The sequence below is a fragment of the Mandrillus leucophaeus genome, unplaced genomic scaffold, assembly GCF_000951045.1.
Source record: "Mandrillus leucophaeus isolate KB7577 unplaced genomic scaffold, Mleu.le_1.0 Scaffold113, whole genome shotgun sequence".
In the NCBI taxonomy this organism is placed as follows: Eukaryota; Metazoa; Chordata; class Mammalia; order Primates; family Cercopithecidae; genus Mandrillus; species Mandrillus leucophaeus.
In genome coordinates, this window is record NW_012099543.1 from 4,370,508 (window position 1) to 4,392,198 (window position 21,691).

Here is a 21,691-nt window from a genome sequence, read left to right on the forward strand (position 1 = left end):
TGGGGGGTGGGGGTGGGACTCTGCTTTGCCTCAAGGCTCTTTAGCATCGGAAAAGGGAAAAGCCGCTCTGCTGGCTTTTCCATGTGGGGCTGTCAGTACCAGGTGAGGCTGAGCTCTCAGGACAATGTTCATTGCAGCTATGGCTGAAACCAGAGGCAGGTCAAAGAACACAACCCCGGGAACCAGAGGCGTCCATTATTATGAGCCGAACTGGAAACGCCCAGAAGATCCACTCACTGGAAACTGTTTAAATAATTCTTACAGATACACACAGCGGAGGGTTTTGTAGTCATCGGCAATTATGATGTCTGTATTTATTTATGGACATAAAGAGGCATGTGCCAACAATAAAAAACATGTTACAAAGCAGGATAGATACTATTTTTTAAAATCTATAAATGTACAGATGTACCGCAGGTTATGAAACACACAACAGATATGAATTCATTTTATGCAAATTGCTCCATAAGGTACATAATTTAATTTTAGAGACGTGGACACTTGCACATCCAGTGCAAGGCTAAACGTGGGAAATACATTTCAGAGCCCCACAGCCCCTTTCCCATGCTCCTCACTGTGTCCCCACCTGTCTCCCTCACCTGCTGTGATCTCTCTGTGTCAGCCACGCTAATTCCATGTTGTTTGTGTCATTTCCCCTTTACTGCCTTCTAATCACAACTGGAAAGTGCTGATAAGGACAGAGGCTAGGAGTGTATTTGAAGGCGTAAAGGGAAAGATCCACCACCCCTAGTACAAAGTTGGTGGCTAGACACGGGTGGCTCAATAATTTTGAAGACCTTGTCTTTTTTTTTTTTAAATCATTTTTAAAAGGAACGGTAACACCATGAATGGTGATACAAAAAGCCGCAGAAGCAAATCGAAAACATTTCAATGTATATGAAATACGACTTGCTTAAGACCTTTGAAAAACTGATGATTGCATAAATTGCATAAGTTGGAAGATGTCTCTATTCCCTAGGAAAAGTGATTTTCTCTGGATGGTGGAATTTCAAATTATATTTCTTTGTTGGCATTTTCCCAATATTTCTCAAAAATTATGTTAGTTAAGAAAGCATGATGATGACAGAGACAGGGATGAAAGACACAGCATCTTTTTAGTCACTTGCAGTTATTGTGGGAAATTTCCATTAATAAACACAAAGAGGCCGTTCCAGAGCATCTATGTAGGGATCTGTTGGAAGGAGCAAGCTGAAGCGGTGTTTCATAGCACTTCAGATAGAACAGAGAAAATGGCAATTCTGATTGTCTGTGTTAACAATGAGGGAGAGTGGCTTATAGAGATTATGGACAAAGCTCCTCCTCACCACCCCCTTCAATCCCTGACATCTCCTCTAGTCATCCTAAAAGGTGGCGCCTGGGTGACCTTGCAAGCGGCAAGTGTCTGGCTGGGATCTCACCTCTTTCCATGATAACACAAAACCAGCCTTTTGACCTCATAGCACAGCAAGGCCAGGTGGTCTGGAACGTGGTTAGCCACAAGCTGACTTTCTAACCAGCCTATTTTTTCCCTCTGACAACACTGGGCAGTTTAGTGAGTCCAGATGGTGATTCCGCACATGCGAACTGTTTTTCTATGTGAAATAAATGCCAGCTGTATCTAGCTGATCAAACTAATGTAAACTTGTTGATTATGGGTGCTCCTTTAAGAACATTCTTTCTGGTTACTTTTTAAAACTAGGTGGTATCTTACATCTTTAGAATACAATCGCAATTATTTCCTAATTATTTTTAAATGATGCTATTTAAAAAGTGCCGTGTAGTTAAAAAATGTGTATGTGCCCCAGTTGAATGCAGCTATAATAAATCCTATGAATTGAAGTTAATAAATATTTAGACTTTTCAGTGCATAAAAAAACGAAGGTTGATGGGCACTGAGAAGAACGGGGACATTATTTAAATGTCATGCATTTTAATGGAAGAAATAGTTTGGTCGTTGTCCTCCCTTTCTTCAAAGCAATGATTTTTCAGGCTTGGGTTTTCAACACCCCATGCACTCTCCAATTATCCCAAGGGAGGCCACAGAATTGCCATTGCCTTGTGTTCAGCTCATCGCATTCATTGATTTAATAAGTCTACCTGGACATTTTTCAAAGCCAGTAATTGAAAATGTAGCTTGACAGGTTAGCAGGAGTGGCAGGGCCTGGGCAGCAGGGGTGGAGTGGAGGAGGGTGACTACTTTCTCATCAGCAACTGTAGCAGGTGTATCAAATGCTGGCACCCATAATGCTGACCCAGGGGCTACCCAGAGACCAGGGGACAGAAGACAGATGCATCCCTTCTGGGCACTGACTGGCCTCAGAGGAGAGCTCAGAGGCACGTGAGTGGTAGGAGACTCATGTGCCAAAATCACCCTGTTTGCCACAAACCCAATAAGGTTCAAAAGCAATCAAGTTACAGAGGCCATGTGTTATTTTTTTCCTTTTCTTTTCCTCATTACCTGAAATTACTTTGTGTGTGTGTGAGATGGACTGTTTCAAGCTCAGCGAATCCAGATCTATTTCTATGCATCCATTATTATTGTTGGTAGCAGTAATGGGATTTTAAAATATTAACGGATGTTTCCACCTCTCTGCAGTGTTTTCTGCTGCTGTCTCCATTCCTTCAGGTATCCAGGCAATTGTGTGCTCATTATCTCAGGAAGGATGTGATTCTGTGGGAAGCAGGGGAGGGAGAAGTGTGAGCAAGCCAAACCTCAGGCCTCAGGGGAAATTGTCGGGGCTTTGAGGAAAAACAAAATGTTTGGGAAGAGGGATATTATAAGGGAAGCACGGCTCCTTCGAGGACTGGAAGGGATTTCCCCAGACTGGGTGAGGAGGCCAAACAGCAGAGGACAGGTGTTTCCTTCCTGTTAATACCTGGCTAGCCCTAGAGATGATCTTAGAACGAAGTGACAGATGAGAAAAGCTGACTGAGCCCAGGGACAGGAAGACCCCAGAGGGCCTTCAGAGAGAATATGGGAAGAGGGGCTGTAGATAGCCTCACGGGAGCCTGTGCACCTCCAAGGAAGCATAGACACAGCAGGGAGGGGGCGGGGCCTGAACGTGCCAGTTGGACAGAAAGAAAGGATGTCACTTGCAGCCTGTGTGGATCAACAACTGCGGGCAAGTGGACGCCCCAGCAGACATCTGTGTGGAGAGATGACCCTGGCAACCAGGCGACTCCTACCACATCCACACCCTGAGACTCTGTGAACCCCCAGTATTCCATAGGAAGGAAACACAAGAGTGACTGAGATTGAGTTTCTAAGCTTAAAATAGACATTAAGTTTAGTGGTAGAAAGTTTACATTTTTTTGTACATTTGAATTATGAATACGATTCATGTCACCTAGTGTTATTTGTCCTTACCAGATGGTGTGGATGTCAGAATTATGAAACCTATCATTATAGATTTCACTGTTTCAAAACATTTCCATGCATTTAAAAAAAAAGTGAGCTCCTCCAAAAGTGTGTGAGGTTTGGAGGAAGGCTATTATCCTTACAACAGAGATGAGGATGCTGGAAGATGGGGAGAGAGGTGAAGGAATTTGTTTAACATCACACAGCTGGTATCCACATCCTGTTTCATGAGACCCTTTTAAAACCATCCTACCACCATCTTCTCCCACCACCTACCACTTCTTGTACCCCTTCCCTACCATAGAAATAACACATTTCACATCCTTTTTAGCATAGCAAACCTTTTTAGAGATTTTTGCAGTCTTTTAAAACAAATCAAATGGTGTATTTGAAACAAAACCAAGGCATCAAGGCAATGGAACAAAGCACCGCTTTGCTTTCAAAACCCATTTCACCTACCGCCACAGCTCTTAAGTTAGTATTACCACATTAGTAAGTCTCCAGAGACTTACTAATGTGGCTATAGCAAGGAGACCACTTGCTATAGTCCCCTTCCACCTGTAATGAGAAGGATAGTCATTGTTCAAGGCCACACAGTCAGGTAGGGGCAAACTGACGAGTAAAACCTAGCCTCCTTATCTACTGTTCAATACTCTTTCCTATACACTAGATTTCCAGTTAGCTTGAGCAAAAATAAGTTCAAACTTTGATGAATTTAGCAATGTTCCCCAAACTCTATTTGTAAAAAATAGCCCTTGAACCAAAAAAAAAAAAAAATTTGGCATATAATCCTCTCTTTACTTGAGACGCTTTAAAAATTTCTTCTGCAGAAAAAAGTAGTCACGATAAATTTCTCATATTGAAAATGTCAAGCTCTATTTGTTATATCATGATGTCAGTGACTGTAAAATATGAATTTCTGCTTGAGGATAGAAACTCTACAAAGATTTGGATTCTAATATCTGTTGAGATATGAGTGATAACTAGGAAGTTGCTTTGCTTGAGTTGTTTTGAAATAGTTGTTATGACTGTCATTGTTCATTGCAAGTCTGTATATGTGCATGTCTGAAACGGAGATTGCAGTTACTGATAATTGTACTCATATTTGTCACTGTCACCAAACTCCAAAACGGATATTGCCAAAGGGTTTCATTCTCATGCAAGACCTTGTGGCTGACAATGGGAAGGACAAGATGCCAATATTTGTTGAGTATCTACTATGTGTGGGACCATACCAGGAAGATAGAGTACTTCTACTTCTGTAGAAAATTGGCAGAGCTGAACAAACATTTGCAAAATTGCTCAGCAGCACTAATGATCAGAGAAATGCACATCAAAACTACAATGTGATACTACCTTTACTCCGGCAAGAATGGCCATAATAAAAAAATCAAAAATAATAGATGTTGGTATGGATGCAGTGAAAAGGGAACACTTCTACATGGCTGGTGGGAATGTAAACTAGTACAATCACTATGGAAAACAGTGTGGAGATTCCTTTAAGAACTAACAGTAGAACTACCATTTGATCCAGCAATCCCGCTACTGGGTATCTACCCAGAGGAAAAGAAGTCATTATACGAAAAAGATACTTGCACACACATGTTTATAGCAGCACAATTCGCAATTGTAAAAATATGAAACCACCCCATATGCCCACCAATCAAAGAGTGGATAAAGAATTGTGGTGTATATATATATATACACACACACATATATATACACACACACACACACACACACACACACAATGGAATACTACTCAGCCATAAAAAGGAATGAATTAATGGCATTTGCAGTAACTTGGATGGAACTAGAGACTAGTATTCTAAGTGAAGTAACTCAGGAATGGAAAACCAAACATCATATTTTCTCACTCATAAGTGAGAGCTAAGCTATGAGGATGCAAAGGCATAAGAATGATACAATGGACTTTGGGGACTCAGAGGGAAAGGGTGGGAAGGCGGTGAGGGATAAAAGACTACAAATTGGGTTCAGTGTATACTGCTCGGGTGATGGGTACACCAAAATCTCACAAATCACTATTAAATAACTTACTCATATAACCAAATACCACTTGTTGCCCCCAAATCCCATGGAAATAAATTTTTTTTAAAAAAAGTAAAAAGAAAATTGACAGGCCTGCAGTGGCTTGAAGATGCTATGACTAACTCACATGCCATTTATCAATATATCCATGTAACAGATAATCTGCAAATATGCACTGGGCTCCTAGAATATTACAGGTATTGTTCTAGGTGCTTAGGATACAGCAATGAACAAGGAGACAAGTTCCAATATCTCCTGGAGGTTACATTCCAAAGAGAAAAGAAAAATAAAAAATAAGCAAATAAATGCACAAGCTAACTACTTTCTTTCTGCATTGTGGTAAGCATCTAATTGCACTACATCATTTAATTACCACAACAACCCGTATGGGTACTACAATATTCATTTAATGTTACATGTGAGTAAAATAAAGGACAGAGAGGGTAAATAACTTGACCTAAGGTCTCAAAGCTCATGAGAGGCAGAGATGAAATACTAACCCAGGAAATCTTATTTCAGGGCTTATGTTCTTAACCACTATAAAACTGCTGTAGATTAAATGTTTGTGACCTCTCTCCCCCAAATTTATGTGTTGAAACCTAATCCCCAATGATATGGTATTAGGAAATGGGGCCTTTGGGAAGTGATTAGGTCATGAGGGTGGAAGCCTCCTGAATGAGATTAGTACTCTTATAAAGAAGGTCCCAGAGAGTTTCTTTGCTCCTTCTTCCATGTGAGGACACAGCAGAAAGACGGCTGTGTATGAAGAGGGCCCTCAACAGACACCCAATCTGCCAGTGCCTTGCTCTTGGACTTCCCACCCTCTAGAACCATGAGAAATAAATTTTTGTTGTTTATAAGCTACCCAGTCTATGGTGTTCTGTTATAGAAGCCCAAATGGACTAAGACAAAAAGTTTATTTAAAAAACAGCCTACTAAATGGTAGGACAGGTGAGGAAGACAGAAAACGATGATACTATGCAACAGGTGGTATACTTAGATAAGCAAAGTTAGAGTAGGGGCATATAGGAAGGGCAACTCATCCACAATTGAGGTGTCTGAAAAGGATTTCTGGAGAAGTTGAGGCCTGATCTGGGCCTTGAAGAATAAATGGAAATTAATGAGGAAAAGGAAATGGAAAAGCATTGCAAACCAAGGGCAACTTCAACTTCATGCTTCAGGTGGTGGTAGTACATTGGGGAGCTGTGAGACATGAGCTAAAAAGAAGTCAAGAGCTAGATTCAGAAGGGCCTCGGGTACCACTTCAAGGACTTTGGATTTTTCCTCTAAAGATAATGGGAAGCTATTGGCTGATTTTAAGGTATGATCACATTTGCATTTAAATTTTTTTTTTTTTTGAGACAGAGTCTCCCTCTGTTGCCCAGGCTGGAGCTCAGTGGCCCCATTAAAGCTCATTGCAACCTTCCTCTCCCGGATTCAAATGATTCTCTGCCTCAGCCTTTCGAGTAGCTAGGATTATGGGTGGGCCTCACGACGCCCAGCTAATTTTTGTATTTTTCGTAGAGACAAGGGTTTCACCAGGTTGGCTAGGCTGGTCTTGAACTCCTGGCTTCAAGTGATCCACCAGTCTTGGCCTCCCAGAGTGCTGGGATTACAGGTGTGTGCCACCACCCCCGCTCTATTTGCATTTTCAATAGTTTCCTGTGGGATCCTAATCCACTAGGTATTTGGAAGAGTTAAATCTCTTTCTCTCCTACTCCCTAACCCCCAGCTCCCAGGAACAACTTGGACCAGATCTGTGATATTCACCCCCAGACATCCTACCACCAGTAAAACATGCTACTATTGACATAAAGAAAAAGATTTCAGGCAATACTTATGAAAGGATTTAAATTCTGGGTAAAAGATTATTAATAGCCATAGTTATTCCTGAGTTTGATCTTGACTTAACATTTGCTCCTAGTTTCAATTTAGCGAATTTTTATGGAGGGCCTTCTCTGCACCTAACAATTTTAGATGCTGAATGGGATTCTAAAGAAATACTGCATATAATTTAGTTCCTGTCCTCGACAAGATGGTTTTTTCTCTTTTGACAAAAATATACAAAGCAGCATGTGGGTCTTCAGTTACATGTCATAAAACACCAGGACAGGAAGAAATCCCTGGATGAGGTTGTCATGGAGAAGAGGAGCCTTAGATGAACTTGGAAAGATTAGGCTCTCAGGATGTAAGAAGATACCAAAATGAATTATTTTCAGTAATAAGAGTAGTCTCCATTTCTTCATGACTCAGACAGACTCAAATGTTAACTGTACTTTGCACTGGAAAAATTAAACAGTGGATATAAAACCATGCAAACACTAGGACAACTAAATCTTTGTGCTTCACCATTTGTTCCTTGTGAAATCACCTTTTAATAATTAATTGTTGTAAGAAACTGGGGGAAGGAACTGGCCTCTGAGAACAGCAAAATAAACTCTCTGAGGTGTGAAAATGAAATCTCCTCCTTCTGCTTTTAGCTTTGGAATTGTAGTGGACACAACAGAACTCCCCTGGGTGTTGGCAGAAGCTTGTCATGAATGCTCTTGGACAAGCTTGAAAAATTAGCTGAAAAGTGTTTTGAGGAAAGTCAGTTTGAATATTCACCATTCTGTAGATTGTAAACTTGGTAAAGGCTCTTAAAAAATTGTCATCTTTTCTGACAGCAATGTCTTTTGATTTTTATATATATATATATATGAACACACACATCCACATATATACACACATGCACATGTATGTATATTCAAATAGTTTCATAATTTAAAAAACGCAGTCATACATTTGTAAAACTGACACCAGCTATCCCAAAGCCACAAATCACCACACAGAGAATCCTTGTTCCCTCCTCACTCTTCTCTGGTTTGTGGGCGCCCACCTTGCTGACCATCTCCATGGAGAGCCTCAGCAGGACTGACCCTGAAGGAAATGAGAAATTTCCCTTCCTCGGAGAGAACAGGGGCGTGCCTCTGATAGTCACGTCTTTTGTAAAGTCCATTTCTCTCTCCGTGCGACAAGGGCTTATCTTTAAGCCTAGAAGCCAAGGGCGATTCCTTCTAATTAGGCCAGTAGTCACCATTCTGGTTCCAAGAAAATTAATGAAATGACTAATTAGATGCAGAATATTATGCTGCCGTTACAGTCCACTAAAGAGTAAAAACGTGACAGTCTCTGCTTAAGAAGCTTATAACCTAAAGGAAATACAAACAGACCTCAATTTCTTTTTTTTCTCACTTGAGTGAATATATCTTACACCGTTCTGTCAAATCAGAAAGGCTCTGTCAGGGAGAATAAGCTCCTTTTAATATGTATGCAGAAAGAAACCTGAAGAGTTAGAGCAGTGAGCACAACAGAGTCACCTTTTCCAGAGGCTTAGGAAAGTCCTAGCAAGAAACAGCCACAGAATAGATTTCTGGTCTACTCATTCCCAGTCTTGAATCCAAAGCACGCACTCTCCTTCTAAAACAATGCGGAACGTAATTTTCGAAAGACAGAAAATTAATGGTTGTGAACCCTCTAAAAGAATGTTTTATTTTACTCACCTAAATTATTATTTTCATTGCAAAACCATGGTCCTTTGCCCTGCTGACTTAATGCTGTAATGCTTTGTGTACCTGAAGAGACAGGCTTCAGATACCTCAAGAGCTGTCTGTATCTGATGGACAGACGAATAAGCCCTAATGCTCTTCGTGAAGGGCAACCCTCATATTCAATAAGAATTGAACTACGTGGCGCTTTTCTGTGAGTAACCCAGAGTGAAGGTCTGCTGATTGTGAATGGAGGAATTAAAACATGTCTGAGAATAAACTGATGATACCTATAAGCATGGAAGGATCGTTTTCCCTAAGTCGTATCTGAGTAAAAATTTGGAAACATCTGCTTAAAATTCTGTTCAGTTGTTCCCTGTGGGTTCCTACCTTTCTTTCCCTACCATGTGTGAAAGGTGCTGGTGCCAAAATGGAGTTACTTATGTCAAACCATAACAAAACGGAGTCAGGGGAGGCCGTGAAGAAGAAGACTTTACGCACACATGCCTGTAACAGGCCTTACAGAAGACATATACATCAGTCACAGGACCTATCTCAATGACTTCCTTGAGATGGCAGTATTCTGGATAAGCCACTTACACAGGGACAGGTACTTAGCAACAGTCTCCACCAGCGAACAGACATTAACTGCTATGAACTTGTGACCTATGAACCTTACTAAAAAGCAACTCACCTGGACTTCTCTTTGTCTTTAAAAGCTTCCCCTTTGCCCCGACCTCCTTGGATGTGCCTATGACCTGTCACAACACACATATCCTGTATTGCCATCCCCTGCTGTTGCCAAATAAACACATTTGTTCTGGAGACTCCATCTCTCTGAGTTTCTTCTTAGACGGACCCATGTCAGTTTCCTGAAGTTAATGACCAACAGCATATAGCTCCTTTAGGGATCTGCACTCAATTTGTACACGTGAAAGAAAGGATGTATAGCAAGAAAAATCCTCATGTTAGGCCATGTTAAGTTCAGACCAAGTGACCTTCCGGAAAGCAAAGGCGCTCTCAGACCAGTGGACTCTAAAACCAACTTCAAAACCTTGAGCTGTTTTGTAAGCCCCTTGGAGCTTGTCCCCTCCCACCTGGACATGATTTGGAGTTGTTTTATTGGTCCTTGGATTTTGGCTTCTGCTTTGATTCCAGATCCACTTTTCCTCCCACCCTCTGCCTCTTTCTTTTTTCTAAAAATCTCTTTATTTGCTGAGGTCGGCCTTTAGTGTCTGGTTTTGTGCCTCAGCTATACACTTTGTTCCTCTTCAATTTTACACTGTAAAAGCCTTCAATTTTGTACTCTGAAAACTTTCCCTTTTATAACTCTAGGGAGAAAATGCAATATCCCTGGGGCGGAGAGCCTGTGGTAGCTCCTAGCATCTCCCAGAGACCTGCTACAGGTTTGTGACAGGTGGGAGCTATTGCTTTTGGGCTCCTGTCAACAGTATTTTTCAGGAAACTGGGCACTCCAGTTGGTGTTAACTATTTGGGCTCTAGTACAGGAAAAAAGCAGAAAGCAGAATACATGTGCCCTGGGAAAAGTACTTTGAAAAAGCACTTGAAAACATCTGAGTTCTGTGTTGAGGTATGTGATACAAATTGCTCAATTATCATAAAGGGTGAATGTGACAAAAAATTAAGTGGGACCAACATCTGGCCATTCCATGTATTGAATTAATGAGGTTTAAAGGCCCCTTTGATCATCAGATATCTCCCCAAGTGGCCTGTCATTTCATCTGAAAACTTACATTTTCCTGTCCAGAAGGCCTTGGTTCAAACGCAACCATCTTTTTTGGAAGGTACACATACAAATTAATCATCATCGATGTATTAGATGCAGTAAGTGATTCTGTGTCCCAACAGAACAGGCTCTGAAAAATAAAACATGGAAAAAGAAGATTTTAAGCCCAGAGTGAGTCGAGAATATTTTGGAGTTATGCTGTTTAAAATGATGGACACTAACCATACGTGGCTATTTCATCTTAAATTCAAATATAAATTAATTAAAATAAAATAACTTAGTTCCTCAGTCACATTAGCTACACTTCAAGGGCTCAGTAGCCACATGCGGCTAGTGGCCGACATATTGGAGAGTGCAGATATAGAACATTTCTGAATGTGCTGAAAGTGGATGGCACAGCTCTGGTCTAGAGTGCAGGGGACTTAATGGGGAGAGCATGTCTAAATAGATTGTTTCTATGTTGCACGTGAAATCCAGAGAACAGCCAAGAAAGTACTAGAAAAAAGGTGGGTGGGGGAGGGGAAGAGCTCCAACAGAGAAATAGGATCACATAAAGTAAGGGTGGTAGGGAGACCAAAGGCAAGCATTGCCTGTCTCACAATGTTGCTTGGAGTCTACTGCTTACATATTCTATGAGGAAAAGGCAGAATTTCCCAGCAAGTTATGCCTAGGTTCAAATCCTGGTTTTGCCAAATATTGGCTGGGTGGTTGTAAGCAAGGCATTTAACTCTTTTTAGTTTTTCCTCATCTGTAAAATAGAGATTTTGATTCCTACCCTGCACCACCGTCATGAGGATTAAAGAAAATATATGCAAATCTGGTATATCGTAGGTCCCCAATGAATTGGAGCAATTATATTATAATGCCCATTACCCTGCTTTGAACCACTGACAGTCACTCACATCTTTGTATCTGTCTACATGTCCAGCACATAGTAGGCATTCCATAAATAGTTGTTGGATTTAATTGAAGTTGAGGACACTGACCTTTCCTCTCTCTCTCTCTCTCACTTCCTCCCCCCCAACCCTCCTTCCCCTCTCTCTCCCTCTTTCTCTTTTCTCTTGTTTTCCTTTTTTTGAGACAGGGACTTGCAGTGTTGCCCAGGTTGGAGTGAAGTGGTGCAATCATGGCTCACTGCAACTCGAACTCCTGGGCTCAAGAAATCCTCCCACCTCATCCTCCTGAGTAACTAAAGCTGTTACAGTAGGTAGTCCGGCAGACACGAGCAGGACAGAAAGGCCCCCACCTCACCCCACTGGAATGTCAGGCAACCATTAGGTGATGGTCAGGTGGTTGTTAAACTCTCTCTAAAATAATAATTTGTTGTAGGCGGTGCCAGGAAAAGGCAGTCTCTCAATGGATAGAAACACCTGAAGCTGCTGATTAGTAGCTTCCCAATAAGATCTCAGGAGTTGGGCCAGTGGGCTCAAGCACTAAGGGGCATTCTTCCCTTACCAGGGAAGTATTCCTAGAGGAAGGTCCTATACCAGTTAAACTCGGCTCTTTTGCCTCCTAGTTGCCTGATATTCCTCACGGGGGAGGGGGCTGTCCTGCCCTGTGCATGTCTGCCTAACTTACTGTAACAGGACTACGGGTGTATACCACCATATCTGGTTAATCTTTTTAATTTTTATTTTTAGTAGCGACAAGATCCCACTGTGTTGCCCAGGCTGGCCTTTCTTTTTTTAAGCTCTCATTTTCACTATGAATGAAGACCCAGTGAAAGAAAGATGCTGTGCAAATGCCAGTGTTATTGGTATTGCAAAAGTAATTAATATGAAAAGGATCAGAAGACAACAGTCCCTTGGAAGCTAATCCTTTTAAGTTAATGGAATTTAAATATTATAATTCATGAAATAGCACTTAAGTAGCACTGCTTGGACAGTTACTGCTTGTTAGCTGTATTCGCTGAATTTAAAAAATTATACCCTTCACAGAATTGCTTGAGGGCACAAGTACAAAGAATTAATATATTAATTATCATAAGTGAATCATTAAACAGCAACAGTAATTAACAGCTTAAGTTAATATCTTTAAAAAACCTACACAAACGAATAGTCTTAGTGCTCTCCTACTGGGAAAAGTTGGTTGGAAGAAGAGCTGATTGGTGGAATATCAGATGTGAATGTGTAATCATGAGAGTTCATCTCGTCCCTTCTACTGCCTTCATATTGAACCACTGTGGACAAATAAGCCCTCACTGTAAAGCTCGTAATAAGACATTTAATAATCTTTCCCTGGTGCCATGGTTAATACTGAGTGTCAACTTGATTGAAGGATGCAAAGTACTGATCCTGGGTGTGTCTGTGAAGGTGTTGCCAAAGGACATTAACGTTTGAGTCAGTGGGCTGGGAAAGGCAGAACCACGCTTAATATAAAGCAGGCAGCTAGAATATAAAGCAGGCAGGAAAACATGAAAAGACTAGATGGGCCTAGCCTCCCAGGCTACATCTTTCTCCCATGCTGGACCTTTCCTGCCCTTGAACATCAGACTCCAGGTTCTTCAGTTTGGGGACTTGGATTGGCTTTCCTTGCTCCTCAGTTTGTAGATGGCTTATTGTGGGACCCTGTGATTGTGTGAGTTAATACTACTCTGCTATATTTTATATATATATATATTATATAGCAGAGTAGTACATATATATATTCATATCCTATTAATTCTGTCCCTCTAGAGAACCCTGACTAATACACTAGGCCTGCACTTATTGTTGAGACTTCTTTTTCTTTGTATCATCAGTGTGTATTTTTTCATGGATATCTAACCTGTCAAATGAGATGTTTGAAACTTTGAGAGGAGAAGTTTTAAATGTGGGCTCCATGGAGTCCAGAACCACTCAGCAACTTGGGGAACAGAAAGAAGGTAGGATGTGTGAGCAGGAACAGATCTGATTTACTCTCTTACCAACCCTAACACTCCCCTCCCAACCTTGATTAAGCTCATAACACAAATTTTATATATTTAATTGGCTTGCTTTAATTAGGTTTGCAGAAGGGTCTCCAACAACTTAATGTCTTTTTTATATCTTGTATCTTCTTTTTTATATCTTGGTAAATTATTTTGAAAATCACCAAATTTGATCCTCCTAAATTTCCTGTTCACTTAAGTCCTTAGTTCTGAACCCTCACTGACAAATTATATTCACACATATTCTGATTCAGTAAATTTGTGGGGGACTCTAACATTTGAAAAAATCTCCCTAGAGGATCTCAACTTGCAGCCAGGGTTGAGATGTATTGTTCAGTCCAATTGCATTGATTTCCTTCCAGGTAGAAATGGGTAGGAGAAACATTTCATTTTTTTTTCTGCTAAAGGACAGTTTTCCCAGGAAAATTTGTGTTTGTGGAGCTTATTTTATTCTTTCTTTCCATATTCCTATATAAATCAACATTCCCATCTTGACATCCCTCAAGTAATAGCTGCTATGACTCTCAAACCATTGACTTTATCATTTAATTTTATGAATTTCTGTTATTAAGAAGAGATGGGTTTCATTTAATTAAGATGATGTCTTTTGGCCAGGCGTGGTGGCTCACGCCTATAATCCCACCACTTTGGGAGGCCGCGGCAGGTGGATCACCTGAGGTCAGGAGTTCAAGACCAGGCTGGCCAAGATGGCAAAACCCTGTCTCTACTAAAAATAGAAAAAAAAAGAATTAGCTTAGTGTGGTGGCGTGCACCTGTAATCCCAGCTACTTGGGAGGTTGAGGCAGGAGAATTGCTTGAACCTGGGAGGTGGAGGTTTTAGTGAGCTGTGATGGTGCCGTTGCACTCCAGCCTGGGTGACGGAGTGAGACTCTGTCTCAAAAAAGAAAAAAAAAAAAAGATGGTGTCTTTTAGTAAATCTGTAAGTGTCCACCAACAAATGTTATTGTTGAGATTGTTATACAATGTTAGAGTATATTTTTGCCTTACATGTGTTTGTTTTGTTTGTTTGGTGTGTGTGTATGTGTGTGTGTGTGTGTGTGTGTGTGTGTGTGCGTGTGTGTGTGTTTTGAGACAGGGTCTTGCTCTGTCATCCAGGCTGGAGTGCAGTGGCACAATCACTGCTCACTGCAGCCTTTGCCTCCTGGGCCCACGTGATCCTCCCATCTCAGCCTCCCAAGTAGCTGGGATCACAGGTGCGTGCCACCACACCTGGCTAATTTTTGTATTTTTGTAGAGACAAGGTTTCACCATATTGCCCAGGCTGGTCTCAAACTCCTGGGCTCAACTGATCCTCCTGCCTCAGCCTCCCCAAGTGCTGGGATTACAGGAATGAGCCACCGTGCCCAGCCATTGTGTTATTATTATTAGTTTTTAATGACAAAAACCTATTATTGTGTCTTGCATACAGTAGGCTCACACTGAATGATTAATGTCACAATAAGAATCCAGAAATAATTCTACCTATCTGTTACAACATGTGTAAACATTCAGCTGCTACCATGTGCCACGTACTATGAGCTAAGTGTTTTCCATTAGTGTAGGACCAGGATTAGCTAACAAGGGCAACATTCCAGGGTTTTTTTTTCTTGCCACCACTTTTGTGTTCCAATTAAGTGGCAACAAATTTGGTAAACAGGCAACAGGTGAACTAGAGAACTGGTATAATCTTCTGTTCTTAACAGCTTTGAGTTAAGCTGTTAACTGGTATGAGTGACTGAGTCAGTAGGAATAGAATCTGATTCCCACCCTCCCTTTCTCCCTTTCTTCCCTCCCTCCCTTCCATTTCTGAAAAGACAAGGAGGCAGAAAGATATAGAAAATGGTATTGCAAATACCCATCTATCTGTCACCTAACTTTAAGTCTTACCATTTTTTGATACTTCATCTAATATTTATTAATATGGTTTGGCTCTGTGTCTCCACCCAAATCTCATCTCAAATTGTAATCTCCATGTGTCAAGGGAGGGACTTGGTGGGAGGTGACAGAATCATGGGGACAGTTTCCCTGGTTTGCCCCAGGCTGTTCTCCTGATAGTGAGGGAGTTATCACGAGATCTGATGGTTTTAAAAGTGGCAGTTTCCCCTGAGTGCTCTCTCTCTCCTACCACCATGTAAGACATGCCTTGCTTCCCCTTTGTCTTCCTCTATGATGGTAAGTTCCCTGAGCTCTCCCCAGCCATGTGGAACTGAGAGTCAATTAAACTTCATTTCTTTATAAATTACCCAATCTCAGTTATAGCAGTGTGAAAATGGACTAATACACTTAGTTTAAGAAATAGAAATTCACAATTAGAATTGAAGCTACCTTTATAACAACACTGCCCTTAACTCATACTCTTTCCCAGAGTTTGCTACACATTAGAATTACTTGGAGAAATTTAAAACTCCTATTGCCCAGGTCTCATCTCCTACCAATTAAACTGGAATGTGTGGGAGAGGCAGTCATTAGTATTTTGTAAGCTCCCCAGGTAATTATTACAATGTGAAAAGTTTGGAAAGTACTGTCCTATTTCCCACTACGAAAGTAACTTCCATCCTATATCTGATGTTTATATTTTTACTACATATGTGTATTTATAAACAAAATAGTTTTGCATGTTTTAAAATATACAAGTTGTACAAATTTATATTCTATAATGTGCTTTTTATACTCAACTTACCTTTTTGTGGTTTATCAATATTTATGCATGTAGTTATAATTTACTCATTTTAACTGCTATGTAGCATTCAACTTTTAAGTAAACCATATTATTTGTCCACCTTCCTATTGGCAGATGTTAACAGTATGACTTTATGTTTATGGATTTTGTTCATTTATCCATTTATTTAGGTCTTTTATATGTCTTGGTAAAGATCTTGCATGTCTCATGTTGGTGTAATTCCTCAATATCTAGAGTTTTTCTGCTATTGCTTATGGTATCCTTCAATCACATATTTGTCACTGGTCCATATGAATAAAATCAATTTTAGTGGGTTGACTGTGTGTCTAGCAATTTGCTGAATTTTCTTGTTAGCTTAAGGAGATTTGGTGTATATTCTCAGATTTCATTTGGAGACAATCATATTACCTGTAGTGATAGTTTTCTTTCTTTCCAATCTTTATAAATTTAGTGCCTTTATCTTATTATACTGTTTAGAACCTCCAGCATAATGTTTCATAAAATCTGTGATAAAAGAAACCCTTAGATCCTTAGCTTCTTTCTGACTACAAAGGGAATGTTTCTAATGTTTTACTTTTTTTTTTTTTTTTTTGATACAGAGTCTGGCTCTGTGGCCCAGACTGGAGTGCAGTGGAGCTATCTCGGCTCACTGCAAGCTCTGTCTCCCGAGTTCCCGCCATTCTCCTGCCTCAGCCTCCCGAGTAGCTGGGACTACAGGCCCCCGCCACCACGCCCGGCTAATGTTTTGTATTTTTAGTAGAGAAGGGGTTTCACTGTGTTAGGCAGGATGGTCTCGATCTCCTGACCTCATGATCTGCCCGCCTCAGCCTCCCAAAGTGCTGGGATTACAGGCGTGAGCCACCGGGCCCGGCCCTAATGTTTTACTTTTAAGAATTATGTCTGCTTTAAGTTTTTTGTGAGTTCCTATTACATATATCCTTTATCAGATTTAGAAAGTTTTCTTCTTGTTTTGCTAAGAGTTTTTATCATTAAAAGATGCTGAATTTTATTGTGTGCTCTTTTTTTCATCTACTAGAAGATTATATAGTTTTTTTCTTTTAATCTGCTAAGAGGATACATTTATATGACTATACCCTGTTTTAAATAATATTATATGAAAGTAATGTGTACACAGACTTAGTTTTAAGAATCAAATTGTACCACTAGCATTATAATGGAAAGCACTTGGTACCTGGCTCATCATCCAATATCTGAGGCAATCATTTCCAATTATTTTATGTGTTTCTTCTGATATTTTCCTTCCTATTCAAATAATAACAAGTATATACCGACTTATTTTTGTTCTGAAGGCTATTTTGCTTAAAATTAATGAAGATACTCCAGTTTTTTAAATTAGTGTTAGCTTTTTATTTCTTTCTGTATCTCTTTACTTTCAACTTATCTGGGTTTTTATATTAGAAGTGAGTTTCTTGCTACAATATATAATTGGATCTTTTAAAACCCGCTTTGACAATCTTTGTCTTTTAGCTGCTGTATTTAGATAATTACATCTAAATATCAACTTATTAATGTTGTGAATTAATATTTATCATGTTTATAACTTCTCTATTTGTTGCATTTATACTTTCTTTTTCCTCTTCCATTTCTGCCTTCTTTGGTTTTAATTGAGCATTTTATACTATTTCAAATTTTTCTTCTTCTTTTAGTATAGCAATTACACTTTTTTTACACAACTTTTTTTAGTAGTTTCCTTTGAGTTTGTTATATATGTCTACAACTAAACCAAGTCTACTTTCAAATAGCACTGTTCTACTTTAGGGGTAGTGCAAGGACCTTACAACAGAATATTTTAAATTCCTTTCTCTTGTGACTTAAGATATTACTGTCACTGATTTCACTTATTGATATGCTATGATTACCCAATAAATTGGTATAATTATTGTTTTAAACTATCTCTTAGATTACCTGATAAATTGGTATGGTTATTGTTTACTTTCATCTGTTCTTTCTCTGATGATCTTCCTTTCTTTCTAAAGATCTAAATTTCTAACATGTACTTTTTTCCTTCTGCCTGAAGAACATTTGAACATTTCTTGCAGAACAGGCAATGAACTCCCTCAGTTTTTGTTTGAGCAATCTTTGTTTCATTTTCAGTTTGGAAGGATAATTTTGCTGCATATAGAATGCTGGGATGGTGGGGCTATTTTCCAACATTTTAAGTCTTTTACTCCACTCTCTTGCTTGCATGGTGTGCAATCGGAGAATTTTAAATAATCATTATTCTCTTGTTCTATAGATAAGATTTTTTCCCATTTTTTTGAATAGTTTTCTTTTTGTTTTTGGTTTTATACAATTTGAATATGATATGCTTAGGCCATTTTTCTTGTTTGCTTGGTGTTTCTTAAGCATTCAGAATTTGCGGTTTGGTGTCTATCATTATTTTTGAGAAAATTTCAGCCATTATTACTCCAAGTATTTTTTTCTGTTTCCCTGTCTTCTTTTTCTTCTTCTCGTATTTCAGTTACACACAAGTTATGCCTTTTGCCATTGTTCTACAATTTTTCTGAATGTTCTATTCTCCTTCTTAAATTATCTTTTCTCAGAAATCATTGTACCAAAAGGATACCTTCACTCATGTTTATCACAGTACTATTGACAATACCAAAGTGGAATTGGCCTTAGTGGCCATTAGAAGATGATTGGATAAAGAAAATGTAGTATTAGATGATTGGATAAGGAAAACGTGGCCATTAGAAGATGATTGGATAAAGAAAATGTGTGTGTACACACACACACACACACACAATATAAATATATACAACAGAATACTATGCAGCCATAAAAAAGAAGGAAATGTCTTTTGCAGCAACATGAATGGAATTGGAGGCCATTGTTTTAAGTACGACAACTGAGAAACAGAAATACCACATCTTCTCACAAGTGGGAGCTAAATAATATGTGCACATGGACATGGAGTATAGAATAATAGACAGTAAAGACTTGGAAGAGTGGGGAAGATTGGAAGGGGGTGGGTAATAAAAAGTTACATTGAGTGATGGATACACTAAAAGCCCTGACTTCATCATTATGCAATATATCCATGTAATGAAATTACACTTCTACCCTATATATTCATATAAGAAAAAAAGAAAAAAAAAGGCAAATGTGAGCACAACTTTTTAAAAAAATAGATACATTCTCTTTTCTCATTGCATTTTAGTTTAGGAAGTTTCTGTTGACCTATATTAAGGCTCTCTAATTTTTTCCTTATCTGTGTAATATCTACTGTTGAGCAAATTAAAAGTATTCTTGATTTCTGTTACCAAGGTTTTGATTTCTAATATTTCCTTTGAGTTCTTTCATGGAATTTCCATGTCTCTGCTTACATTTGCCCTCTGTTTTTATGCATTGTATACTCTTCACATTGCAGCCTTTACCTTTTCAATCATGGCTAAATTCTGTCTTAGAATTTCAATGTTTTCATATCTGAGTTGGATTCTGATGATTGCTTTATTTCTTCAGATTGTACTTTTGTTTCCCAGTTGGTATCCCTTATCATCTTTTGTTAAAAACTGGAAATGTTGTGTCCGGTAATACGGATTGAGGTAAACAGGCCTGTATGAGGATCTGGCTAGGAATTTGTCTGTGCTATGGCCTGAATGCTTCTGTTTTCCTCAAATGTTGAATCCTAATCCCTAGTGCGATAGTATTAAGAGATGGGGCTTTTAGGAAGTGATTAGGTCTTGAGGACAGAGCCCTCATGAATGGGATTAATGCCCTTATGGAAGAGGCCCAAGGGAACTCGTTTATCCCTTCTGCATGTGAAGACACCGTGAAAGGCACCATCTTCAAAGCAAAAATGGTTAATACCCAAGCTCTTGCCAGATGCTGAATGGTGAACTCCAGCCTCCCAAACTGTGAACAAAAAAATTTCCATTGTGTATAGGTTACCCAGTCTAAGGTATTTTGTTATTGCAGACTGAACGGATTAAGACAGATTGTGTTTAATGTTTTCTGTAGCTATATGTGCCAGAGGCTTCAAATTCGTCTAGTGTCCTTGCTTTGTCTCTACTCGTGACTTTGGGCTTTCATTACCCTCAGTCTGTGTTTTGCAGCTCCTTTAGCTGTATCCAGTGTTATTTTGGAGCCCCGATGGTGTGGCACTAAGATGTATGGGAGGGAAAGTGTTCTATCATCTTCTAATTAAATTAAGTCTCAGTCCATTATTGAGTCTATGTTTCAAGTCTTTTGCCTTCAGAAATATGTCTCCAATAGGACATCTTCCCCCGTCCCACCCCCAGCACCAGTCTCCAACTGTTCTCCTAGCTGCGGTGTTCCCAGTCTACTTCCTCAAACCCTGACTTCTATTCTCCCTCCCCACGCCCCAGGCCTCTTTACAGAAAACAAGATTAGAGGGAGCTAGAGTTGGAGAAATGTCCTTTCTGTAGCTGAGATAAAGCTATGGCAAAGTCTTTTCCTCGGGAGATCTCTGGGTGTATTTCACAATGATTTCCTGGCCCACCCCTGCTCTTCCCAGCCACAGTCAGAGTCATCAGGGAATCTCTCTTAGATCTTCACCTTGAGAATCTGGTAGAGTCCCTGGAGGTAATGACCCTGAAAAATGTGCCCTGCCCCCTGGGTCCCAAGACTGTGTCTTCCAGGAGTTTCTGACCCTCAGGTTATTCCACACTCAGCTTCCAGCAATACATTAAAATTACCATTTAAGTGTTCCTAATGGCAGCTTCTATTTCAGGTAATTGGATCTCAGCTGAGACTCTATGGGTGCACCTGCCTCTCCAGATTTCAGGACAGTGGTTTCTCTGCAAACTCAGTTCTATAGTGAGTCCAAGAAAAGTCATTGATTTTCAGTTTCTCCAGCTTCATTTTGTTGTAAGGGCAATAGCGACAATTTCTAAACTCTTTACATGTTAGAGAGGAAACATGAAGTCTTGACTCCAGACGTCTACAGTCCATTTCAAGAATCCTGGATTCATGTGGAAGAGGAATGGATACAGTTTTAGTCCTCCCTGCCTCATTATGTAAGTCCCAGTTCCTGTTCCTATAAGGGATTAACACCCAAGCCCCTAGGTAATGGAAGCAGGCACCAGTCTATCTCCACAGCTGCCACAGCATCATCTCATGCATTTTTTACTCTGGTTTCCAGTTTCCTTTTTGTGTTTGGCCTTTGGGAATTTTCTTTTCTTTCTACTATTCTCAGATGAAAATGTATAAGGATGTGAATTTATATTCACTTGGCATTTCTTGGTGGATGGACAATTTTCAGATTATTTAGTCTATAACATTGCTAAAACTAGCCTCTTACCAATTTTTCTGTTCAAATATTTGGTGAGCTGGTGGGTGCTGTGACTCCTGAAATCCCACTGGCCCAGGCAAAGCCCTAGACAGGGAATTGGGACTCCCTAGTACTGCTTGCTGTTCTGCCCCTGACTACCTGACTATC

At 39.8% G+C, this 21,691-nt stretch overlaps 1 long non-coding RNA gene across 1 annotated transcript in view; it reads right to left on the minus strand.

Annotated features, from left to right (window-relative positions):
• LOC105550456 overlaps positions 1-8,864 on the minus strand; it is a 13,478-nt gene extending 4,614 nt beyond the window's left edge. The window contains exons 1-3 of the long non-coding RNA XR_001007724.1: positions 8,767-8,864; positions 7,499-7,689; positions 2,459-2,671 (exon numbers count right to left, since the gene is read on the minus strand). This is a non-coding gene — a long non-coding RNA (uncharacterized LOC105550456). The remainder of the gene's footprint in view (positions 1-2,458; positions 2,672-7,498; positions 7,690-8,766) is intronic.
• Positions 8,865-21,691: the final 12,827 nt, after the last annotated feature.